This window comes from Amblyomma americanum, chromosome 7 (assembly GCF_052857255.1).
Source record: "Amblyomma americanum isolate KBUSLIRL-KWMA chromosome 7, ASM5285725v1, whole genome shotgun sequence".
In the NCBI taxonomy this organism is placed as follows: domain Eukaryota; kingdom Metazoa; phylum Arthropoda; class Arachnida; order Ixodida; family Ixodidae; genus Amblyomma; species Amblyomma americanum.
Window position 1 is genome coordinate 118,752,945 of NC_135503.1, and position 24,465 is coordinate 118,777,409.

The window sequence follows — 24,465 nt, forward strand, 5'->3', positions numbered from 1 at the left end:
GCAGCGGTGCCGTCATCGAAGAAATCGAGGCAGGCGGACAGAAGCACTACAAAAAGACAGTGCACGAAAGATTAGTTCCCGCGTCCTTGAGCACCACCACCTAACTGAAGCTACTGCAGGCGCGGATTCCGCATAGTGGCCGTCTATCTAGGCTTCGCAGCGAACTAGATGACCGGATTCTTCTTGTTGATGATACGCAGGTCAGCTTTCTAGCGATGGCAGCGGTGCCGTCATCGAAGAAATCGAGGCAGGCGGACAGAAGCACTACAAAAAGAGATTGCACAAAAGCTTAGTTCCCGCGTCCTAGAGCACCGCCACCTAACTGAAGTGACTGCATGCGCGGATTCCGCATAGTGGCCGTCTATCTAGGCTTCGCAGCGAACTAGATGACCGGATTCTTCTTCTTGATGATACGCAGGTCAGCTTTCTAGCGATGGCAGCGGTGCCGTCATCTAAGAAATCGAGGCAGGCGGACAGAAGCACTACAAAAAGAAATTGCACAAAAGCTTAGTTCCCGCGTCCTAGAGCACCACCACCTAACAGAAGCTAATACAGGCGCGGATTCCTCAAAGTGGCCGTCATTCTAGGCTTCGCAGCGAACTAGATGACCGAATTCTTCTTCTTGATGATGCGCAGGTCAGCTTTCTAGCGATGGCAGCGGTGCCGTCATCGAAGAAATCGAGGCAGGCGGACCGAAGCACTTCAAAAAGACAGTGCACAAAAGTTTAGTTCCCGCGTTCTAGAGCACCGCCACAGAAGTGAAGCTACTGCAGGCGCGGATTCCGCATAGTGGCCGTCATTCTAGGCTTCGCAGCGAACTAGATGACCGGATTCTTCTTATCGATGATACGCAGGTCAGCTTTCTTGCGATGGCAGCGGTTCCGTCATCGAAGAAATAGGGGCAGGCGGACAGAAGCACTACAAAAAGAGAGTGCACAAAAGTTTAGTTCCCGCGTCCCAGAGCACCGCCACCTAACTGAAGCTACAGCAGGCGCGGATTCCGCATAGTGGCCGTCATTCTAGGCTTCGCAGCGAACTAGATGACCGGATTCTTATTATTGATGATACGCAGCTCAGCTTTCTAGAGATGGCAGCGGTGCCGTCATCGAGGAAATCGAGGCAGGCGGACAGAAGCACTACAAAAAGGGAGTGCACAATGCGCTAGGTCCCGCGTCCCAGAGCGCCGCCACCAAACTGAAGCTACTGCAGGCACGGATTCCGCATAGTGGCCGTCATTCTAGGCTTCGCAGCAAACTAGATGACCGGATTCTTCTTGTTGATGATACGCAGGTCAGCTTTCTAGCAATGGCAGCGGTGCCGTCATCGAAGAAATCGAGGCAGGCGGACAGAAGCACTACAAAAAGAGAGTGCACAAAAGATTAGTTCCCGCGTCCCAGAGCACCGCCACCTAACTGAAGCGACTGCAGGCGCGGATTCCGCATAGTGGCCGTCAATCTAGGCTTCGCAGCGAACTAGATTACCGGATTCTTCTTGTTGATGATATGCATGTCAGTGTTCTAGCGATGGCAGCGGTGCCGTCTACGAAGAAATCGAGGCAGGCGGACAGAAGCACTACAAAAGGAGAGTGCACAAAAGCTTAGTTCCCGCGTCGTAGAGCACCGCCACCTAACTAAAGCTAATACAGGCGCGGATTCCTGAAAGTGGCCGTCATTTTAGGCTTCGCAGCGAACTAGATGACCGAATTCTTCTTCTTGATGATGCGCAGGTCAGCTTTCTAGCGATGGCAGCGGTGCCGTAATCGAAGAAATCGAGGCAGGCGGACAGAAGCACTACAAAAAGACAGTGCACGAAAGATTAGTTCCCGCGTCCTAGAGCACCACCACCTAACTGAAGCTACTGCAGGCGCGGATTCCGCATAGTGGCCGTCTATCTAGGCTTCGCAGCGAACTAGATGACCGGATTCTTCTTGTTGATGATACGCAGGTCAGCTTTCTAGCGATGGCAGCGGTGCCGTCATCGAAGAAATCGAGGCAGGCGGACAGAAGCACTACAAAAAGAGATTGCACAAAAGCTTAGTTCCCGCGTCCTAGAGCACCGCCACCTAACTGAAGTGACTGCATGCGCGGATTCCGCATAGTGGCCGTCTATCTAGGCTTCGCAGCGAACTAGATGACCGGATTCTTCTTCTTGATGATACGCAGGTCAGCTTTCTAGCGATGGCAGCGGTGCCGTCATCTAAGAAATCGAGGCAGGCGGACAGAAGCACTACAAAAAGAAATTGCACAAAAGCTTAGTTCCCGCGTCCTAGAGCACCACCACCTAACAGAAGCTAATACAGGCGCGGATTCCTCAAAGTGGCCGTCATTCTAGGCTTCGCAGCGAACTAGATGACCGAATTCTTCTTCTTGATGATGCGCAGGTCAGCTTTCTAGCGATGGCAGCGGTGCCGTCATCGAAGAAATCGAGGCAGGCGGACAGAAGCACTTCAAAAAGACAGTGCACAAAAGTTTAGTTCCCGCGTTCTAGAGCACCGCCACAGAAGTGAAGCTACTGCAGGCGCGGATTCCGCATAGTGGCCGTCATTCTAGGCTTCGCAGCGAACTAGATGACCGGATTCTTCTTATCGATGATACGCAGGTCAGCTTTCTTGCGATGGCAGCGGTTCCGTCATCGAAGAAATAGGGGCAGGCGGACAGAAGCACTACAAAAAGAGAGTGCACAAAAGTTTAGTTCCCGCGTCCCAGAGCACCGCCACCTAACTGAAGCTACAGCAGGCGCGGATTCCGCATAGTGGCCGTCATTCTAGGCTTCGCAGCGAACTAGATGACCGGATTCTTATTATTGATAATACGCAGCTCAGCTTTCTAGAGATGGCAGCGGTGCCGTCATCGAGGAAATCGAGGCAGGCGGACAGAAGCACTACAAAAAGGGAGTGCACAATAGCTTAGTTCCCGCGTCCCAGAGCGCCGCCACCAAACTGAAGCTACTGCAGGCACGGATTCCGCATAGTGGCCGTCATTCTAGGCTTCGCAGCAAACTAGATGACCGGATTCTTCTTGTTGATGATACGCAGGTCAGCTTTCTAGCGATGGCAGCGGTGCCGTCATCGAAGAAATCGAGGCAGGCGGACAGAAGCACTACAAAAAGAGAGTGCACAAAAAACTTAGTTCCCGCGTCCCAGAGCACCGCCACCTAACTGAAGCGACTGCAGGCGCTGATTCCGCATAGTGGCCGTCTATCTAGGCTTCGCAGCGAACTAGATGACCGGATTCTTCTTGTTGATGATATGCATGTCAGCGTTCTAGCGATGGAAGCGGTGCCATTTACAAACAAATCTAGGCAGGCGGAAAGAATACCTACAAAAAGAGAGTGCACAAAAGTTGAGTTCCCTTGTCCCAGAGCAGCGTCACCTAACTGAAGCTACTGCAGGCGCGGATTCCGCATAGTGGCCGTCATTCTAGGCTTCGCCGCAAACTAGTTGACCGGATTCTTCTTGTTGATGATACGCAGGTCAGCTTTCTAGCGATGGCAGCGGTGCCGTCATCGAAGAAATAGAGGCAGGCGGACAGAAGCACTACAAAAAGAGTGTGCACAAAAGTTTAGTTCCCGCGTCCTAGAGCACCGCCCCCTAACTGAAGCTACTGCAGGCGCGGATTCCGCATAGTGGCCGTCATTCTTGGCTTCCCAGCGAATTAGTGGACCGGATTCTTCTTGTTGATGATACGCATGTCAGCTTTCTAGCGATGGCAGCGGTGCCGTCTACGAACAAATCGAGGCAGGCGGACAGACGCACTACAAAAAGAGAGTGCACAAAAGTTTAGTTCCCGCGTCCCAGCGCACCGCCACCTAACTGAAGCTACTGGAGGCGCGGATTCCGCATAGTGGCCGTCTATCTAGGATTTGCAGCGAACTAGATGACCGAATTTTTCTTGATGATACGCAGGTCAGCTTTCAAGCGATGGCAGCGGTGCCGTCATCGAAGAAATCGAGGCAGGCGGACAGAAGCACTACAAAAAGACAGTGCACAAAAGTTTAGTTCCCGCGTTCTAGAGCACCGCCACAGAACTGAAGCTACTGCAGGCGCGGATTCCGCATAGTGGCCGTCATTCTAGGCTTCGCAGCGAACTAGATGACCGGATTCTTCTTGTTGATGATACGCAGGTCAGCTTTCTAGCGATGGCAGTGGTGCCGTCATCGAAGAAATCGAGGCAGGCGGACAGAAGCACTACAAAAAGAGATTGCACAAAAGATTAGTTCCCGCGTCCTAGAGCACCGCCACCTAACTGAAGCTAATACAGGCGCGGATTCCTCAAAGTGGCCGTCATTCTAGGCTTCGCAGCGAATTAGATGACCGAATTCTTCTTCTTGATGATGCGCAGGTCAGCTTTCTAGCGATGGCAGCGGTGCCGTCATCGAAGAAATCGAGGCAGGCGGACAGAAGCACTACAAAAAGACAGTGCACGAAAGATTAGTTCCCGCGTCCTAGAGCACCGCCACCTAACTGAAGCTACTGCAGGCGCGGATTCCGCATAGTGGCCGTCCATCTAGGCTTCGCAGCGAACTAGATGACCGGATTCTTCTTGTTGATGATACGCAGGTTAGCTTTCTAGCGATGACAGCGGTGCCGTCATCGAAGAAATCGAGGCAGGCGGACAGAAGCACTACAAAAAGAGATTGCACAAAAGCTTAGTTCCCGCGTCCTAGAGCACCGCCACCTAACTGAAGTGACTGCAGGCGCGGATTCCGCATAGTGGCCGTCTATCTAGGCTTCGCAGCGAACTAGATGACCGGATTCTTCTTCTTGATGATACGCAGGTCAGCTTTCTAGCGATGGCAGCGGTGCCGTCATCGAAGAAATCGAGGCAGGCGGACAGAAGCACTACAAAAAGAAATTGCACAAAAGCTTAGTTCCCGCGTCCTAGAGCACCACCACCTAACTGAAGCTAATACAGGCGCGGATTCCTCAAAGTGGCCGTCATTCTAGGCTTCGCAGCGAACTAGATGACCGGATTCTTCTTGTTGATGATACGCAGGTTAGCTTTCTAGCGATGGCAGCGGTGCCGTCATCGAAGAAATCGAGGCAGGCGGACAGAAGCACTACAAAAAGACAGTGCACGAAAGATTAGTTCCCGCGTCCTAGAGCACCGCCACCTAACTGAAGCTACTGCAGGCGCGGATTCCGCATAGTGGCCGTCCATCTACGCTTCGCAGCGAACTAGATGACCGGATTCTTCTTGTTGATGATACGCAGGTTAGCTTTCTAGCGATGGCAGCGGTGCCGTCATCGAAGAAATCGAGGCAGGCGGACAGAAGCACTACAAAAAGAGATTGCACAAAAGCTTAGTTCCCGCGTCCTAGAGCACCGCCACCTAACTGAAGTGACTGCAGGCGCGGATTCCGCATAGTGGCCGTCTATCTAGGCTTCGCAGCGAACTAGATGACCGGATTCTTCTTCTTGATGATACGCAGGTCAGCTTTCTAGCGATGGCAGCGGTGCCGTCATCGAAGAAATCGAGGCAGGCGGACAGAAGCACTACAAAAAGAAATTGCACAAAAGCTTAGTTCCCGCGTCCTAGAGCACCACCACCTAACTGATGCTAATACAGGCGCGGATTCCGCATAGTGGCCGTCATTCTAGGCTTCGCAGCGAACTAGATGACCGGATTCTTCTTATCGATGATACGCAGGACAGCTTTCTTGCGATGGCAGCGGTTCCGTCATCGAAGAAATAGGGGCAGGCGGACAGAAGCACTACAAAAAGATAGTGCACAAAAGTTTAGTTCCCGCGACCCAGAGCACCGCCACCTAACTGAAGCTACAGCAGGCGCGGATTCCGCATAGTGGCCGTCATTCTAGGCTTCGCAGCGAACTAGATGACCGGATTCTTATTATTGATGATACGCAGCTCAGCTTTCTTGAGATGGCAGCGGTGCCGTCATCGAAGAAATCGAGGCAGGCGGACAGAAGCACTACAAAAATGGAGTGCACAATAGCTTAGTTCCCGCGTCCCAGAGCGCCGCCACCAAACTGAAGCTACTGCAGGCACGGATTCTGCATAGTGGCCGTCATTCTAGGCTTCGCAGCAAACTAGATGACCGGATTCTTCTTCTTGATGATACGCAGGTCAGCTTTCTAGCGATGGCAGCGGTGCCGTCCTCGAAGAAATCGAGGCAGGCGGACAGAAGCACTACAAAAAGAGAGTGCACAAAAGTTTAGTTCCCGCGTCCAAGAGCACCGCCACCTAACTGAAGCGACTGCAGGCGCGGATTCCGCATAGTGGCCGTCTATCTAGGCTTCGCAGCGAACTAGATGACCGGATTCTTCTTGTTGATGATATGCATGTCAGCGTTCTAGCGATGGAAGCGGTGCCATTTACAAACAAATCTAGGCAGGCGGAAAGAATACCTACAAAAAGAGAGTGCACAAAAGTTGAGTTCCCTTGTCCCAGAGCAGCGTCACCTAACTGGAGCTACTGCAGGCGCGGATTCCGCATAGTTACCGTCATTCTAGGCTTCGCCGCAAACTAGATGACCGGATTCTTCTTGTTGATGATACGCAGGTCAGCTTTCTAGCGATGGCAGTGGTGCCGTCATCGAAGAAATCGATGCTGGTGGACCGAAGCACTGCAAAAAGAGAGTGCACAAAAGTTTAGTTCCTGCGTCCCAGAGAACCGCAACCTAACTGAAGCTACTGCAGGTCCGGATTCCGCATAGTGGCTGTCATTCTAGGCTTCGCGGCGAACTAGATGACCGGATTCTTCTTGTTGATGATACGCAGGTGAGCTTTCTAGCGATGGCAGTGGTGCCGTCATCGAAGAAATCGAGGCAGGCGGACAGAAGCACTACAAAAAGAGAGTGCAAAAAAGCTTTGTTCCTGCGTCCCAGAGCACCGCCACCAAACTGAAGCTACTCCAGGCGCGGATTCCGCATAGTGGCCGTCATTCTAGGCTTCGCATCGAACTAGTTGACCGGATTCTTCTTTTTGATGATACGCAGGTCAGCTTTCTAGCGATGGCAGCGGGGCCGTCATCGAAGAAATCGAGGCAGGCGGACAGAAGCACTACAAAAAGACAGTGCACGAAAGATTAGTTCCCGCGTCCTAGAGCACCGCCACCTGACTGAAGCTACTGCAGGCGCGGATTCCGCATAGTGGCCGTCTATCTAGGCTTCGCAGCGAACTAGATGACCGGATACTTCTTCTTGATGATACGCAGGTCAGCTTTCTAGCGACGGCAGCGGTGCCGTCATCGAAGAAATCGAGGCAGGCGGACAGAAGCACTACAAAAAGAAATTGCACAAATCTTAGTTCCCGCGTCCTAGAGCACCGCCACCTAACTGAAGCTACTGCAGGCGCGGATTCCGCATAGTGGCTGTCTATCTAGGCTTCGCAGCGGACTAGACGACCAGATTCTTCTTGTTGATGATACGCAGGTCAGCTTTCTAGCGATGGCAGCGGTGCCGTCATCGAAGAAATCGAGGCAGGCGGACAGAAGCACTACAAAAAGAGAGTGCACAAAAGTTTAGTTCCCGCGTCCCAGAGCACCGCCACATAACTGAAGCGACTGCAGGCGCGGATTCCGCATAGTGGCCGTCTATCTAGGCTTCGCAGCGAACTAGATGACCTGATTCTTCTTCTTGATGATATGCATGTCAGCGTTCTAGCGATGGCAGCGGTGCCGTCTACGAAGAAATCGAGGCAGGCGGACAGAAGCACTACAAAAGGAGAGTGCACAAAAGTTTAGTTCCCGCGTCCTAGAGCACCGCCACCTAACTGAAGCTACTGCCGGCACGGATGCCGCATCGTGGCCGTCATTTTAGGCTTCGCAGCGAAATAGATGACCGGATTCTTCTTGATGATACGCAGGTCAGCTTTCTAGCGATGGCAGTGGTGCCGTCATCGAAGAAATCGATGCTGGTGGACCGAAGCACTGCAAAAAGAGAGTGCACAAAAAACTTAGTTCCCGCGTCCCAGAGCACCGCCACCTAACTGAAGCGACTGCAGGCGCGGATTCCGCATAGTGGCCGTCTATCTAGGCTTCGCAGCGAACTAGATGACCGGATTCTTCTTGTTGATGATATGCATGTCAGCGTTCTAGCGATGGAAGCGGTGCCATTTACAAACAAATCTAGGCAGGCGGAAAGAATACCTACAAAAAGAGAGTGCACAAAAGTTGAGTTCCCTTGTCCCAGAGCAGCGTCACCTAACTGAAGCTAATGCAGGCGCGGATTCCTCAAAGTGGCCGTCATTCTAGTCTTCGCAGCGAACTAGATGACCGGATTCTATTGTTGATGATACGCAGGTCAGCTTTCTAGCGATGGCAGCGGTGCCGTCTACGAACAAATCGAGGCAGGCGGACAGACGCACTACAAAAAGAGAGTGCACAAAAGTTTAGTTCCCGCGTCCCAGCGCACCGCCACCTAACTGAAGCTACTGGAGGCGCGGATTCCGCATAGTGGCCGTCTATCTAGGCTTTGCAGCGAACTAGATGACCGAATTTTTCTTGTTGATGATACGCAGGTCAGCTTTCTAGCGATGGCAGTTGGGCCGTCATCGAAGAAATCGAGGCAGGCGGACAGAAGCACTACAAAAAGACAGTGCACAAAAGTTTAGTTCCCGCGTTCTAGAGCACCGCCACAGAACTGAAGCTACTGCAGGCGCGGATTCCGCATAGTGGCCGTCATTCTAGGCTTCGCAGCGAACTAGATGACCGGATTCTTCTTATCGATGATACGCAGGTCAGCTTTCTTGCGATTGCAGCGGTGCCGTCATCGAAGAAATCGAGGCAGGCGGACAGAAGCACTACAAAAAGAAATTGCACAAAAGCTTAGTTCCCGCGTCCTAGAGCACCGCCACCTAACTGAAGCTACTGGAGGCGCGGATTCCGCATAGTGGCCGTCTATCTAGGCTTTGCAGCGAACTAGATGACCGAATTTTTGTTGATGATACGCAGGTCAGCTTTCTAGCGATGGCAGCGGTGCCGTCATCGCAGAAATCGAGGCAGGCGGACAGAAGCACTACAAAAAGACAGTGCACGAAAGATTAGTTCCCGCGTCCTAGAGCACCGCCACCTAACTGAAGCTACTGCAGGCGCGGATTCCGCATAGTGGCCGTCTATCTAGGCTTCGCAGCGAACTAGATGACCGGATACTTCTTCTTGATGATACGCAGGTCAGCTTTCTAGCGATGGCAGCGGTGCCGTCATCGAAGAAATCGAGGCAGGCGGACAGAAGCACTACAAAAAGAAATTGCACAAAAGCTTAGTTCCCGCGTCCTAGAGCACCGCCACATAACTGAAGCTACTGCAGGCGCGGATTCCGCATAGTGGCTGTATATCTAGGCTTCGCAGCGGACTAGACGACCAGATTCTTCTTGTTGATGATACGCAGGTCAGCTTTCTAGCGATGGCAGCGGTGCCGTTTACAAATAAATCGAGGCAGGCGGACAGAAGCACTACAAAAAGGTAGTGCACAAAAGTTTAGTTCCCTCGTACCGGAGCACCGCCACCTAACTGAAGCTACAGCAGGCGCGGATTCCGCATAGTGGCCGTCTATCTAGGCTTCGCAGCGAACTAGATGACCGGATTCTTCTTCTTGATGATACGCAGGTCAGCTTTCTAGCGATGGCAGCGGTGCCGTCATCGAAGAAATCGAGGCAGGCGGACAGAAGCACTACAAAAAGAAATTGCACAAAAGCTTAGTTCCCGCGTCCTAGAGCACCACCACCTAACTGAAGCTAATACAGGCGCGGATTCCTCAAAGTGGCCGTCATTCTAGGCTTCGCAGCGAACTAGATGACCGAATTCTTCTTCTTGATGATGCGCAGGTCAGCTTTCTAGCGATGGCAGCGGTGCCGTCATGGAAGAAATCGAGGCAGGCGCACAGAAGCACTACAAAAAGACAGTGCACAAAAGTTTAGTTCCCGCGTTCTAGAGCACCGCCACAGAAGTGTAGCTACTGCAGGCGCGGATTCCGCATAGTGGCCGTCATTCTAGGCTTCGCAGCGAACTAGATGACCGGATTCTTCTTATCGATGATACGCAGGTCAGCTTTCTTGCGATGGCAGCGGTTCCGTCATCGAAGAAATAGGGGCAGGCGGACAGAAGCACTACAAAAAGTGAGTGCACAAAAGTTTAGTTAACGCGTCCCAGAGCACCGCCACCTAACTGAAGCTACAGCAGGCGCGGATTCCGCATAGTGGCCGTCATTCTAGGCTTCGCAGCGAACTAGATGACCGGATTCTTATTATTGATGATACGCAGCTCAGCTTTCTAGAGATGGCAGCGGTGCCGTCATCGAAGAAATCGAGGCAGGCGGACAGAAACACTACAAAAAGGGAGTGCACAATAACTTAAGTCCCGCGTCCCAGAGCGCCGCCACCAAACTGAAGCTACTGCAGGCGCGGATTCCGCATAGTGGCCGTCTATCTAGGCTTCGCAGCGAAATATATGACCGGATTATTCTTGTTGATGATACGCAGGTCAGCTTTCTAGCGATGACAGCGGTTCTGTCATCGAAGAAATCGAGGCAGGCGGACAGAAGCACTACAAAAAGGGAGTGCTCAAAAGCTTAGGTCCCGCGTCCCAGAGCACCGCCACCTAACTGAAGCTATTGCAGGCGCGGATTCCTCAAAGTGGCCGTCATTCTAGGCTTCGCAGCGAACTAGATGACCGGATTCTTGTTGATGATACGCAGGTCACCTTTCTAGCGAGGGCAGCGGTGCCTTCTACGAACAAATCGAGGCAGGCGGACAGAAGCACTACAAAAAGAGAGTGCACAAAAGTTTAGTTCCCGCGTCCCAGAGCACCGCCACCTAACTGAAGCTACTGGAGGCGCGGATTCCGCATAGTGGCCGTCTATCTAGGCTTTGCAGCGAACTAGATGACCGAATTTTTCTTGTTGATGATCCGCAGGTCAGCTTTCTAGCGATGGCAGTTGGGCCGTCATCGAAAAAATCGAGGCAGGCGGACAGAAGCACTACAAAAAGAGAGTGCACAAAAGCTTACTTCCCGCGTACTAGAGCACCGCCACCTAACTGAAGCGACTGCAGGCGCGGATTCCGCATAGTGGCCGTCATTCTAGGCTTCGCAGCAAACTAGATGACCGGATTCTTCTTGTTGATGATACGCATGTCAGCTTTCTAGCGATGGCAGCGGTGCCGTCATCGATGAAATCGAGGCAGGCGGACAGAAGCACTACAAAAAGAGAGTGCACAATAGCTTAGTTCCCGCATCCCAGAGCACCGCCGCCTAACTGAAGCTACTGCAGGCGCGGATTCCGCATAGTGGCCGTCATTCTACGTTTCGCAGCGAACTAGATGACAGGAACTTCTTGTTGATGATACACAGGTCAGCTTTCTTGCGATGGCAGTGGTGCCGCAGTTGGAGAGGAGCACTCCGAAACACGAGTGTAGAAATGTTTAGTTCCCGCGTCTAAGAGCGTCAAGGTCGAACTAAACTACTGTAGGGTCGAATTTCTCGTGTATAGTGTGCGTCGTTCCAGGATTCGCAGCCTGCGATATGACCGGATTCTTGTAGTTGACGATACGCAGGTCAACATTTTTCCGATAGCAGCGGTGTCATCATCGAAGAAATCGAGGCAGGCGGACAGAACCACTGCAAAATCTTGTGCACAAAAGTTTAGTTCCGCGTCGAAGAGCATCGCGGTCGAATTAATTGAACTGATGGCTCGAATTTCTCATTTTTATTGGGCGTCCTTCCAGGCTTGGCAGCGGGTGACATGACCGGATTCTTCTTCTTGATTGTACGCAGGTCAGCTTTCTTGCGATGGCAGCGGGGCCGTCCTCGAAGAAATCGAGGCAGGCAGATAGAAGCACTGCAAAAAGCGAGTGTACAAAAGTTTAGTTCCCGCAACCAAGTGCATCGCGGTCGAACTAAAGCTACTGCAGGAGCGAATTTCTCATTTATAGTGGGCGTCGTTCCAGCCTTCTCTGCGGGCGAAATGACCAGATTCTTCTCGTCGATGAAAAGCAGGTTATCTTTCTTCTGATGGCAGCGGTGCTGTCATCGGAGAAATCGAAGCAGTTGGACAGAAGCACTGCAAATGACGAGTGTGCAAAAGTTTAATGCCCGCGTCCAAGAGCATCACGCTCGAACTAAACTACTGCAGGCGAGAATTTCTCATTTATAGTGGGCGTCGTTCTAGGCTTTGCAGCGGGCGAGATGACCGGATTCTTCCCGTTGATGATACGCAGGTCAGCATCCGTAGTACCGGTGCTATCATCAAAGAAATCAAGGCAGGCGGACAGAAGCACTGCAAAAAGCGGGTGTACAAAAGTTTAGTTGCGGCATCCATGAGCATCATGATCGAACTAAAGGAAGTGCAGGCGCGAAGTTCTCATTTATATTGGGCGTCATTCCAGGCTTCGCAGAGGGCGAAATGACAGGATTCTTCTCGTTGATGATACGCAGGTCTGCTTTCTTGCGATGGCAGCGGGGCCGTCATGGAAGAAATCGAGGCAAGCGGATAGAAGCACTGCAAAAAGCGAGTGTACAAACGTTTAGTTTCCGCGTCCAAAAGCATCACGGTCGAACAAATGTTACTGCAGGAATGAATTCCTCATTAAAGTGGGCGTCGTTCCAGGCTTCGCAGCGGAAGAGATTACCGGATTCTCCTCGTTGATGATACGCAGGTCAGCTTTCTTCTGATGGCCGCGGGGCTGTCATCGAAGAAATCGAGGCAGTTGGACAGAAGCACTCAATACGACGAGTGTAAAAAAGTTTTCTTGACGCGTCCAAGAGCACCAGTGGCGAGCTAAAGCTAGTGCAAGCGCGGATTCCTTATTTATAGTGGGCGTCGTTCCAGGCATTACTGCGGGCGAGATGACCGGATTCTTCTCGTTGATGATACGCAGGTCAGCTTACTTCCGACGGCAGCGGTGCCGTCATCGAAGAAATCGAAGCAGGCAGACAGAAGCACTGCAAAAAACGAGCGTACAAAAGTTTAGTTTCCGCGTCCAAGAGCATAACGGTCGAACTGAAGTTACTGCAGGCACAGATTCTTCATTTATAGTGGGCATCGTTCCAGGTTTCGCCACTGGCGACATGACCGGATCCTTGTTGATGATACGCAGGACAGCTTTCTTGCGATGCCAGCGGTGCCGTCATCAAAGAAATCGTGGCAGGCGGGCAGAGACACCGCAAAAACCAGTGTACGAAAGTTTAGTTTCCGCGTCCAAGAGCATCACAGTCGAACAAATGTTACTGCAGGAGCGGATTCCTCATTTATATTGGGTGTCGTTCCAGGCTTCGCAGCGGGCGAGATGACCGGATTCGTATTGTTGACGGTACGCAGGTCAGCTTTCTTCCGATGTCAGCGGTGCCATCATCGAAGGAATCGAGGCAGGCGGACAGACGCACTGCAGATACAAGGCTACAAAAGTTTAGTTTCCGCGTCCAAGAGTACCATGGCCGAACTAAAGCTACACACTGCAGGCGCGCATTCCTCATTTATAGTCGGCGTCGGTCCTGGCTTCGCAGCGGGTGAGATAAGCAGATTCTTTTCGTTGATGATACGCAGGTCAGCTTTCTTCTGATGGCAGCGGAGCTATCATCGAAGAAACCGAGGCAGTTGGACAGAATCACTGCAAACGACGAGTGTACAAATCTTTAGTTCCCGCGTCCAAGACCATCACGGTCGAACTAAAGTACTGCTGGCGCGAATTTCTCATTTATAGTTGGCTTTGTTGCAGGTTTCGCAGCAGGCGAGATGACCGGATTCTTCTGGTTGATGATACGGAAGTCAACGTTCTTCTGATAGCAGCGGTGCCGTCATCGAAGAAATCGAGGCAGTTGGACAGGAGCACTGCAAACGATGAGTGTACAAATCTTTAGTTCCCGCGTCCAAGACAATCACGGTCGAACTAAAGCTACTGAAGGCGCAAATTTCTCATTTATAGTGGGCGTCGTTGCAGCCTTCACAGCGGGCGAGATGACGGGTATCTTCTGGTTGATGATACGCAGGTCAACGTTCTTCCGATAGCAGCGGTGCCGTCATCGAATAAATCGAGGCAGTTGCACAGGAGCACTGCAAACGATGAGTGTACAAATGTTTAGTTCCCGCGTCCAAGAGCATCAAGGTCGAACTAATCTACTGCAGGCGCGAATTTCTCATTTATAGTGGGCGTCCTTCCAGCCTTCGCAGCAGGTGACATGATCGGATTCTTCTTGTTGATGGTACGCAGGTCAGCTTTCTTGCGATGACAGCGGGGCCGTCATCGAAGAAATCGAGGCAATTGGACAGAAGCCCTGAAAGGTACGAGTGTACTAAATTTTAGTTCCTGCGTCCAAGAGCATCACGGTCGAACTAAAGGAACTGCAGGCGCGAATTTCTTACTTATTGTGGGCGTCGTTCCAGCCTTCGCAGCGGATGACATGACGAGATTCTTCTTGTTTATGGTCCGCAGGTCAGCTTTCTACCGATGGAAGCGGTGCAGTAATCGAAGAAATCGAGGCTGGCGGACAGAATCACTGCAAAAGGCGAGAGTACAAAATTATAGTTCCCGCGTCCAAGAGCATCACTGTTGAACTAATGGAACTGCAGTCGCGGTTTCCTTATTTGTAGTGCGAGTCGCTCCAGGCTTCGCACTGGGCAAGATGGCCGGACTCTTCTGGTTGATATTACACACTTCATCTTTCTAGCGACGGCAGCGGTGCATCATCGAGGAAATCGAGGCAGTCGGGCAGAAGAATTGCAAAAAGCGAGTATAGAAAGTTTACTTCCAGTGTCCAAGAGCACCGCTGCCGAACTGAATATACTGAAGGCGTGGATTCCTGATTTGTATTGCTCGTCGCTCCCGGCTTCCCACTGGGCAAGATGACCAGACTCTTGTCGTTAATGATGCGCAGTTCAGCTTTCTTCCGATATCAGCGGTGCCATCATCGATGAAATCGAGGCAGTCTGACAGAATTAATGCAAAGAGCGAGTGCACAACGTTTATTTCCAGGGTCCAAGAGCACCAGTAATTGTAGGGCGCGTCGTTCCAGGCTTCGCCGTGGGAGAGGTGGCCGGATTCTTCTTGTTCATGATACGCAGATCGTCTCTCTTGCAATGGCAGCAGTGCCGTCATCGACAAAATCGAGGCAGTCGGACAGAAGCAATGCAAAAAGTGAGTGCACAAATATATAGTTCCGGTGTCCATGAGCACCGCCGCCGATATGAGGCTACAGCAGACTCGAAGCCCTCTTTTTTAGTGGGCATCGTTCCGTTCTTCGCAGTGATAACGCTGAACGCATTCATGTTCTTGGTATGCGGTTCAGCTTTCTTGCTATGGCACTAGCGGCGTCATAGAAGAATTATAGGCAGGCAGGAAAAAGCACGGCAAAAATCTGCTGCGCAAAAAAATTAGTTCCCCTGTCCAGTTGCACCACCGCCGAACAAAACCTACTTCACGTGCGTATTCCTCATTTATAGTGGTTGTCGTTCGAGGCTTCGCAGCGGCCGAGATGACCAGATTCTTCTCGTATATAATACGCAGGTCAGCTTTCTTTCGATGGCACTGAAGCCGCCATCGAAAAATTTCAGGCAGGCAGAGAGAAGCACTGAAATAAGCAAGTGTACAAAAGTTTATTTGCCGTGAGCAAGAGCACCACCGCCGAACTAAACATACTGCAGGCGCGGATTCCTCATTTATAGTCGGCGTCGTTCCAGGCTTCGCAGCGGAGAGATTACCAGAATTTCTCGTTGATGCTACGCAGGTCATCTTTCTTGCGATGGCAGCGGTGCTGTCATCGACGAAATTCGGACCGAAATATTGCAAAGATCGAGTGTATAAATGTATAGTTCCAGTGTCCACGAGCACCGCTGCCGAGCTGTAGATACTACAGGCGTGGATTCCGCACTTGTATTGCTCGTCTTTCCAGGATTCGCAGTGGGCGAGATGGCCGGATTCTTTTTGTTCATGATACGCAGTTCAGCTTTCTTGCAGTGGCCGCGGTGCCATATTCGAGGAAAGCGAGGCAGGTGGACAGAAGCACTGCAAAAAGAAGTGTACATAAGCACAGTACCGGTGCCCTTGAGCAGCACCACCAAACTGCAGCTACAGCAGACGCGAATCCCTCATTTATTGTGGGCGTCATACAATTCTTCAAAGTGCTAATGCTAAACGCATTTCTCTTATTGATATGCGGTGCAGCTTTCTTGCGATAACAGCGGCGGCGTCATCGAAGAATTTGAGGCAGGCACGGAAAGGAACGGAAAAAATCTACGGTGTAAAAATTTAGTTCCCGCATCCAATTACACCGCCGCCGAACTAAACATACTTCGGGCGCGGATTCCTCATTTATATGGGGTTCGTCCCAGGCTTCGCGGTGGAGAAGATAGTCGGATTCTTCTTGTTGATACGTAGTGAAGCTTTCTTGCGGTGTCAGCAGAGACATCATCGTAGAAATCAGGGCAGACGGACAGAAGCACTGCAGAAAGCGATTGTAAAAATGATTATTTGCCGCGTCCAAGAGCACCAGCGCCGAACTAAAGCTACTGCAGGCGCGGATTACTAATTTATAGTGGGCGTCGTTCCATTCTTCGCTTCGGGCGAGATGACAGGATTTTGTCTGGTTGATAATAAGCAGGTCAACTTTCTTGGATAACAGAGGTGACGTCATCGAAGCAATCGAGGCAGGCGGACAGAAGCAGTGCAAAAAGATAGTGTGCAGATGTTTAGTTCTCGCGTCCAAGAGCATCACGGTCGAACAAACGCTACTGCACGAGCAGATTCCTCATTTATAGTGGGAATTGTTCCAGGTTTCGCTGCAGCCGAGATGCCCGGATTCTTCTCGTTGATGATACGCAGGTTAGCTTACTTCCGACGGCAGCGGTGCGTCATCGAAAAATTCGCGGCAGGCAGACAAAAGCACTGCAAAAGACGAGTTTACAGAAGTTTAGTTTCCGCATCCAGGAGCATCACGGTCGAACTAAAGTTACTGCATGGGCGAATTTCTCATTTATAGTGGGCGTAGTCCAAGGCATCGCAGCGGGAGAGATGACCCGATTCTTCTCGTTGATGATACGCAGGTAAGCTTTCTTCTAATGGCAGCGGTGCCGTCATCCAAGAAATCGAAGCAGACGGACAGAAGCACTGCAAAAGACGAGTTTACAAAGGTTTAGTTCCCGCGTCCAAGAGCATCACGGTCGAACTAAAGGAACTGATAGCGCGGATTCCTCATTTAAAGTGCGCATCGTTCCAGGCTTCACAGTGGGCGAGATGACCGAATTCTTCTCGATGATACGCAGGTCATCTTCCTTGCGATGGCAGCGGTGCCGTCATCAAAGAAATTGAGGCAGGCTGACAGAAGCACTGCAAAACGCAAGTGTACAAAAGTTTAGTTCCCGCCTCCAAGAGCATCACAGTTGAAATAAAGCTACTGCAGGCGCGAATTTTTCATTTATAGTGGGTGTCGTTCCAGGCTTCACAGCGGGCGAGATGACCGGATTATTCTCGTTGATGATACGCAGGTCAGCTTTCTTCCGATGGCAGCGGTGCCGTCCTCGAAGAAATCGAGGCAGGCGGACAGAAGCACTGCAAAAGACGAGAGTACAAATGTTTAGTTCCCGCGTCCAAGAACACCATGGTCGAGCTAAAGCAACTGCGGGCGCGGATTCCTCATTTGTAGCAGCCGTCGTTCCAGGCTTCGCAGCGGGCGAGATGACCGGATTCTTGTTGATGGTACGCAGGTCAGCTTTCTTGCGATGGCAGCGGTGCCATGATTGAGGAAATCGAGGCAGTCGGACAGAAGTATTGAAAGAGCGAGTCCACAAAGTTTATTTCCAGTGGCCAAGAGCACCGCTGCCGAACTGAAGATACTGCAGGCGTGAATTCCTCATTTATAGTGCGCGTCGCTCCAGGCTTGCACTGGGCGAGATGACCGGACTCTTCTCGTTGATGCTACGCAGTGCAGCTTTCTTGCGATGGCGGCGGTACCATCATCGAGGAAATGAAGGCAGTCGGACAGAAGTATTGCAAAGAGTGAGTGCACAAAGTTTATTTCCAGTGTCAAAGAGCACCGCTGCCGAACTGTAGATACTGCAGGCGCGTATTCCTTATTTGCAGTGCGCATCGTTACAGTCTTCGCAGTGGGCGAGATTATCGGATTCTACACGTTGATAAGCACGTCAGTTTCTTGTGATGGCAGCGGTGCTGTCATCGAAGAAATCGAGGCAGAAGGACAGAAGATTAAAATAAGCAAGTGTACAAAAGTATTGTTGCCGCATCCAAGAGCACCACCGCCGAACCAAATCGAATGCAGGTGCGGATTCCTCATTTATATTGGGCGTCTTTCCAGACTTCGCAGCGGGCGAGATGACCGGATTCTTCTCATTGATGATACGCAGATCATCTTTCTTGCGATGGCAGCGAGGCCGTCCTCGACGAAATTGAGGTAGTCGGGCAGAAGTATTGCAAAAATAGAGTGTACAATTGTATTGTTCCAGTATCCACGAGCACCCCTGCCGAACTGATGATACTGCAGGAGCGGATTCCTCATTTATAGCGGGCATCGTTTCAGGCTTCGCTGCGGGCGAGATGGCCGGATTCTTCTCGTTGATGATACGCAGGCCAGCTTGCTTGCGATGGCAGCGGTGCCGTCATCGAAGAAATCGAGGCAGGCCGACAGAATCATTGCAAAAACGTTTGTGCAAATGTTTAGTTTCCGCGTCCAAGAACACCCGGATTCTTGCTGACGATATGCAGGTCAGCTTTCTTGTGATGGCAGCGGTGCTCTCATAGAGGAATGAAGGAAGGTGGACAGAAGTATTGCAAAGAGCGAGTGTGCAAAGATTAGCTCCAGTGTCCAGGAGCACCGCCGTCGTACTTACAATTCTACAATGCCGTACTTTTCATGACAGCTGCATCCCTATTAAGTTTAGTCATTAGATATTTTCCATGCTCTGTGCTATATTTAGCACTGCTATTTATTCGCACCCCAAGATACTTGTACTTATCCGCCGCATCTAACTTGAACTCGTGTGTTGTGTGCTCGGCGCCCTCTTCAAGAAGTGTCAGGACTGAACATTTATCTCCATCTATAGCGCAGATGTGTACCAACTTCTGCAAATATCTATTTTCCAGGCACTATCGGTATATCATATGCATACATTAACCCCTGTAATGAATGATTAATTCGTTCGCCTTGCTAGTTGGCCAACTCTTCTCCAGTTTGCTCTCTATCCCTAGAACGTATAACATGAGCAACAAAGGTGGCAGTGGACATTGTTGCCTCAGCCCACCCTGTATCCTTGTTGGCTCTGATGCATTTTTACCCATTTAATGAGCACTTGGCACTTTTATAGATGTCTGTTATAAGATTAATTACTTAATCTTCCGCATCCAATGTGCCTAGTATGTCCCAGAGATTCTCTTCAGTAACATTGTCGTAGGCTCCCGTGATATCCAGAAATCTAGCTATTGAGGCCTGTTTTCCCTTCCATGAATCTCTAAACATTGGGTCAATGAAAATAGATTGCTCTCCAACCTCCAATATTATCTGAAACCGTTTTGTAGCTCTCCTAACACTCCCTCTTTCTCCACCGTGGGCCTGGAGTCCGTCATTTATATGCTGCATCGCTGGCCTGTAAACCACAGACGTCGCCGCTATGGTATGGCAGTTGGTTATCTAAGCTTTGTCCCTCTTTTCCTTGTATATCAAGCTCATTCTGCTTAATCGGCATCTATCTTAGGCTTTTCCATCCATTATCTTTTTGCTCACTGCCTAGCTTAAAGTTTGTTTGTGGTTTGTTCCTAGCATCTTTATTAATGCAATCGGAATATCATCCGATCGTGTGGACGTGCTAATAGGAACCTTCTTAGGTCTTTCCCACTTCCTTACGCAATCGAGCGAAACAATTGCGCTACCCGGTCTATCCTCCTTAAATAAATTATGTGCAACATTTGTATATTTGAAAAAAATTTTGTCATCCTCTTTACCATAGGTTCCATCGCGAATACCCTCATCTGTAACTATAAAACTGTGCTCTAGCCCAGTCATATTACTCATAGATTTGAGATGTTTACAAAAATTGTGACCTCCTTTTCTATCCTTTTTATTATTCTTTGACACGCATTGGGCCTTATTTGTCCTAATTTTTGCATTGATAAAGTAGGATGCTTTCATTCTATACTTTATTAACGCATCGCATTTTCTGTTTACCTTAGCTTCTGGTTCCCCAGTTTTCATTCAGAGCCTGTGTTCCCTGGACGCTTCCTCACGTTGCTGTGCGGGCCTCTTGACTTCCTCATTCCACCAACTCTTAGGTTTTCGTCTTCTTTACCTTTTTGACCTGACCAACAGCTTAGCTTGCTCTAGCTCATGTAACCGAGTTAATTTCATATAAGTGTATTCTGTTTCATTGTCCTCCAGACATACTTTCTCAATTTGCTTCGCTGCTGTTTCGAAGTGCTTTTCTGAGTAAAAGATCTCATATCTGATTGTTTATCTTTCGTCGGTCCTACATTGGTTTCTCTTCTAAAACTCATCTTGATACATTTGTGGTTGCTACCTAGACTTCTGAAGCCATGTTTATCTATGCTCATTTCCCTTAGCCTATTATATGTCTATGTGACATCTGCGCATAATTTATCGTCTAGTGCAGACTTCCTGACTCCTATGTTATGAGCCCTTCACACTTCTCGGGGCTGTTACATAAAACTAAATCATGCCTCACACATATCCAGCAGTATGCTTTCTGTCGAATCTGTGTAGACATCCAGGTCTTCTGTGTGTGCACTCATAATGCCTAATATAAGTATCTCGCCCTCTCTAGATCCTAGCTCATCAATGTCGCTTCCGATGAATTCTACCATTTCTCTGTTTTCCTCTTTAGCATTAGCTCCTGCCCTCAGGTATACAGTGCCAAGAAGTGTTTGCTCCCCTGCTACCTTTCCTTTTAGCCGTAAATTTCCTTTCATTCCTTCTTGACCCTTTGCCAATTCAGTTTTATGAATTAATACCTCACTTCTACCCCCCTCTCTGCTGCCCTCTGTTAAATTGCAATATTCTCATACATGATGTGGATTAAAGGGTGTTTGCTCGATGTCCCTAAGATGTGTTTTCAGTAGACCATATAAAATTAATTTATCCGGCCTTAACTGTTCTTTTTATTCTATTTCAGCTTATATCATCCGAAATGCATGTTAATATACACATATCTGAATTAACCTGGCACTGACGCTTGTGTCTTTTTAGCCTCCTTTGGTTCTATGATTTCTTTGATCTTGGTTTTTCCCTTGGTTCATCCTTTTCTACATTGGTGCCGTCAGGACTTTGGGCCCCGCAAAAAAAACTGTTGCCGGGGCCACCTATCCTACCCCCTAACTTCTTGCTAGTGACGCCACTGCAGTGAATGCCATTCTGTCCAAAAGGGTGGGAGCTGGCCCCGTACACATGCCTGTTAACTTCTGTTGCGCCGCATACAATTCGTCGACTCATTACTCTAATTACATGGTTAGCCAAAACGACCCCCCTTTCCCGCTAGACTGCCTCTTGACCTATGGGATTGTGCATATGGTCACATGTACCCTCTCATAGCCCTCCGGATGTCTACACATTCCCACTTCTCTCTCTCGAGGTTTTGGCTCCTCCCCTTTATCACATCGTAGAGACCAGCGTGGATTACAAGGTGTTCGTTATCCTTATTGTCCCCTACACCTCATGGGCTTTGGCCATTGCATCTACCATGCGCTTCCTTGACTGAGCCTTCACCTCCACCTTCCTGTCTGCCTTCACTTTTGTTAAAACGCCTTCCTCAACCCTAGCTATGTTCGAGTCACCCACTGCAGTACTCTTCTGCGCTCTAACCGTTCGCTTACTGCCTGCCACTGTTGGCCTCCGGATCGCGATAGCTGGCTCTCCTGCCGCCGTGCACAGCTGTCGGGCGTCAACTTGCCCTCTGCTACCTTTCCTTGTTTTCCACTCAAAGCGTCCTGCGCTGCCGAGCTGTAGGGTCGACGAGCCTCCGTGTTACTGCTACCTTCAGCCTGAGAGACAGCGATCGTTAGGTGTACCACGATGTCCTTGTCCACCACCTGACGCTGCGCGAACCGGGATGACCTGCCGGTCGCGACTTATCGTTCCCACCTGCTCTTCTAGCTGGGCCCGCTTTTTCCGCCCTTCTTTAAGCTCGCCCATAATTCAATCTAACAGGTCGATCTTAGCGACTTGGTGACCTCTAGGAGGAGTAGAAGGATGAGGAAGAAGAGGTAAGGCAGGGAATATTACTTGAGGAGAAGAAGAAGAAGAAGAAGGTTGACCAGAAGAATATCCGGTTTGCCCATCCCCCTTCCATCGTCCGCACGGCCTCCTCAAATCGCTTCATAGCCTGCACGCGAAGATAGCCTCCTCTGACTCGGAGAAACTTCCAATTCCTTCTCGTCTACATACCACCAACGCTCGCACTTCTTCCACTTCACTAGCTCCCCGTCCACACTCGCTTTCCTAGCTTGCCGACCCATCGTCCGGCCGACTACGTAACGTTAAAGGCCTCCACAAAGCCGTACGGCGCACGCACCTTCGCTAGCCTTCCTACCCCTAACACGGTTTGAAACTACCGCCCCTACAGCATGCGCAAAAAGAAATGCCAAAAACACTTCCTCCGCTGTTGTCAATAATGAAAAGCACTGACCTTCGGACGAAGTAACTGGCGCTCCAAAAAATCGTCCTCGTCCGACGGCGTCACGAAAAGAAAAAAACATCAATGCGTGACGGCCCTGGCGGCCGCGTCTGCAACTTGCGACGTCACGAACTCCCTATTGTCCGTTTCGCGACTCGGCACGCCGCTCCTACGGGGGATCTAGCGGTCGTGCGATTGCACTTGTCTGGGACGTCATTAATTAAAGCACAGCTTGCAGAAGACCGGTCACTTCCTTGACAAGCGGAAGCACCAGCAGCTGCTCTCTTTCTATATACTATGGACGCAATCATTATCGGAAGTCACGTAATTTAAGCGTTACCGGGGCAGTGCTGCTAACGGTCGAACGACCATCTAAAATGACTCATCTTCAGTATATTTAGTCTTTTACTTCATTATCTACAAATGAAAGAGTCCATGCACTCAGAAATGAATAATTGAGATACTCAGAAAGGTACATCAACTATTGGCCTCAGGAAAATTTACATATGCAGATCGCCGTTATTCCACATCGCTTACATGGAAACCATATGACGCACATCGACTCTATTCAGAAGCCGCATTTTGAAATGTCGAAATTGATACGGAGTCTGTATGCCGTTATATACAGTGTGTCTGGAATGAAACGCGGACCAGCATGTGCAGTTTTCTACTTTGCAGCCACCCAAGCAGCACAAGTAATTGGCCCAACATTGGAGCCGTATTGGCAAAGCCCGGCCCTACAAAGAACCAGGATGGGACCATCCTGTTGCAATATTGGGCCGATGACCTGTGCGGCTTGGGCAGGTATTCATTTAAAGTGCGTTGGCGAATGCGTACTTCAATACAACCTTTACATAAACACAGAAACACGAATCGGGTAATTGTGTACTGCTACAGAAAGTACCCGGGTAAAATTTTTTGCTTTGTCCACAGGCAGCGTTCGCGTTTCATTCTGAGCCGAGTGCACATCGTGCAGAAAACATGTGAGAACCATGTACTAATTATATAAAAAAACTACACACAATCCCCAGGTTTAAAAAAATAAGCATTTAGGAGCCAACGAAATCTTCCTTTCAGGGCCTTATTTATGGAAGCGACGCTTAAAACTTTTGAAAGGATACAGATTTCAGTATATATGAGTGTACTGAATATATATATATATATATATATATATATATATATATATATATATATATATATATATATATATATATATATATATATGACAATGGCATTTTTATAGTCGGTACCGTATACCTGAACATTTTCATAACTGCCCGATATGACATAAGTGTCACCCATGGGGTATGTTTCTGTAGGGAAACGGAAAGACAGCGCTGTACAAAGTGCCTAAGAAATGAAAATGAAACTTTAAACAAATAATTTTTATCACTTGGAAATGTATTTTAAGAATATTTTGATTTTCTTTTCGCCCTGTAGTCTTCTGCATTGTTTTCAAGTAATGCGAATTATTCGTAATTTTTTTATTGATATGCAACAATTAACGCACTTTTAGTTTCTTGCTTTCTAGCTTTCATGTATAGTCACCTTACTAATTACTTATTTTTTTCTCTATGCGGTGTTAGGCCACGGCAAAAAAAAAAGCGAAATAGGACAATGCATTCACTCCAAACTCTGAATTTGCACCTCGTGTGGTAATGAGAAAAGGCTAAACTCTGAGAAATTTCGTGGTCTTCGTTCATAGGTTTCCTTTGTCAGCGCGGTGCGGGTGCAGGGCCCAATCACTATGTGCTCAGGCTGAGAGCAACACGTGACGAAAGTGAAATGACCTGTTTCTTGCGACGGACAACTCTGTGACATCCGTGTCGGGCCCACCGCATATGATTATGAGCCATTGCATTATGCTTGCACTGATGTTCTGATCTAT

At 49.7% G+C, this 24,465-nt stretch overlaps 1 protein-coding gene across 1 annotated transcript in view; it reads left to right on the forward strand.

Annotated features, from left to right (window-relative positions):
- Positions 1-24,465, forward strand: part of LOC144098022 (calcium-activated chloride channel regulator 2-like) — a 349,289-nt gene that overhangs the window by 180,874 nt on the left and 143,950 nt on the right. The gene's annotated exons all lie outside the window — the stretch shown is intronic.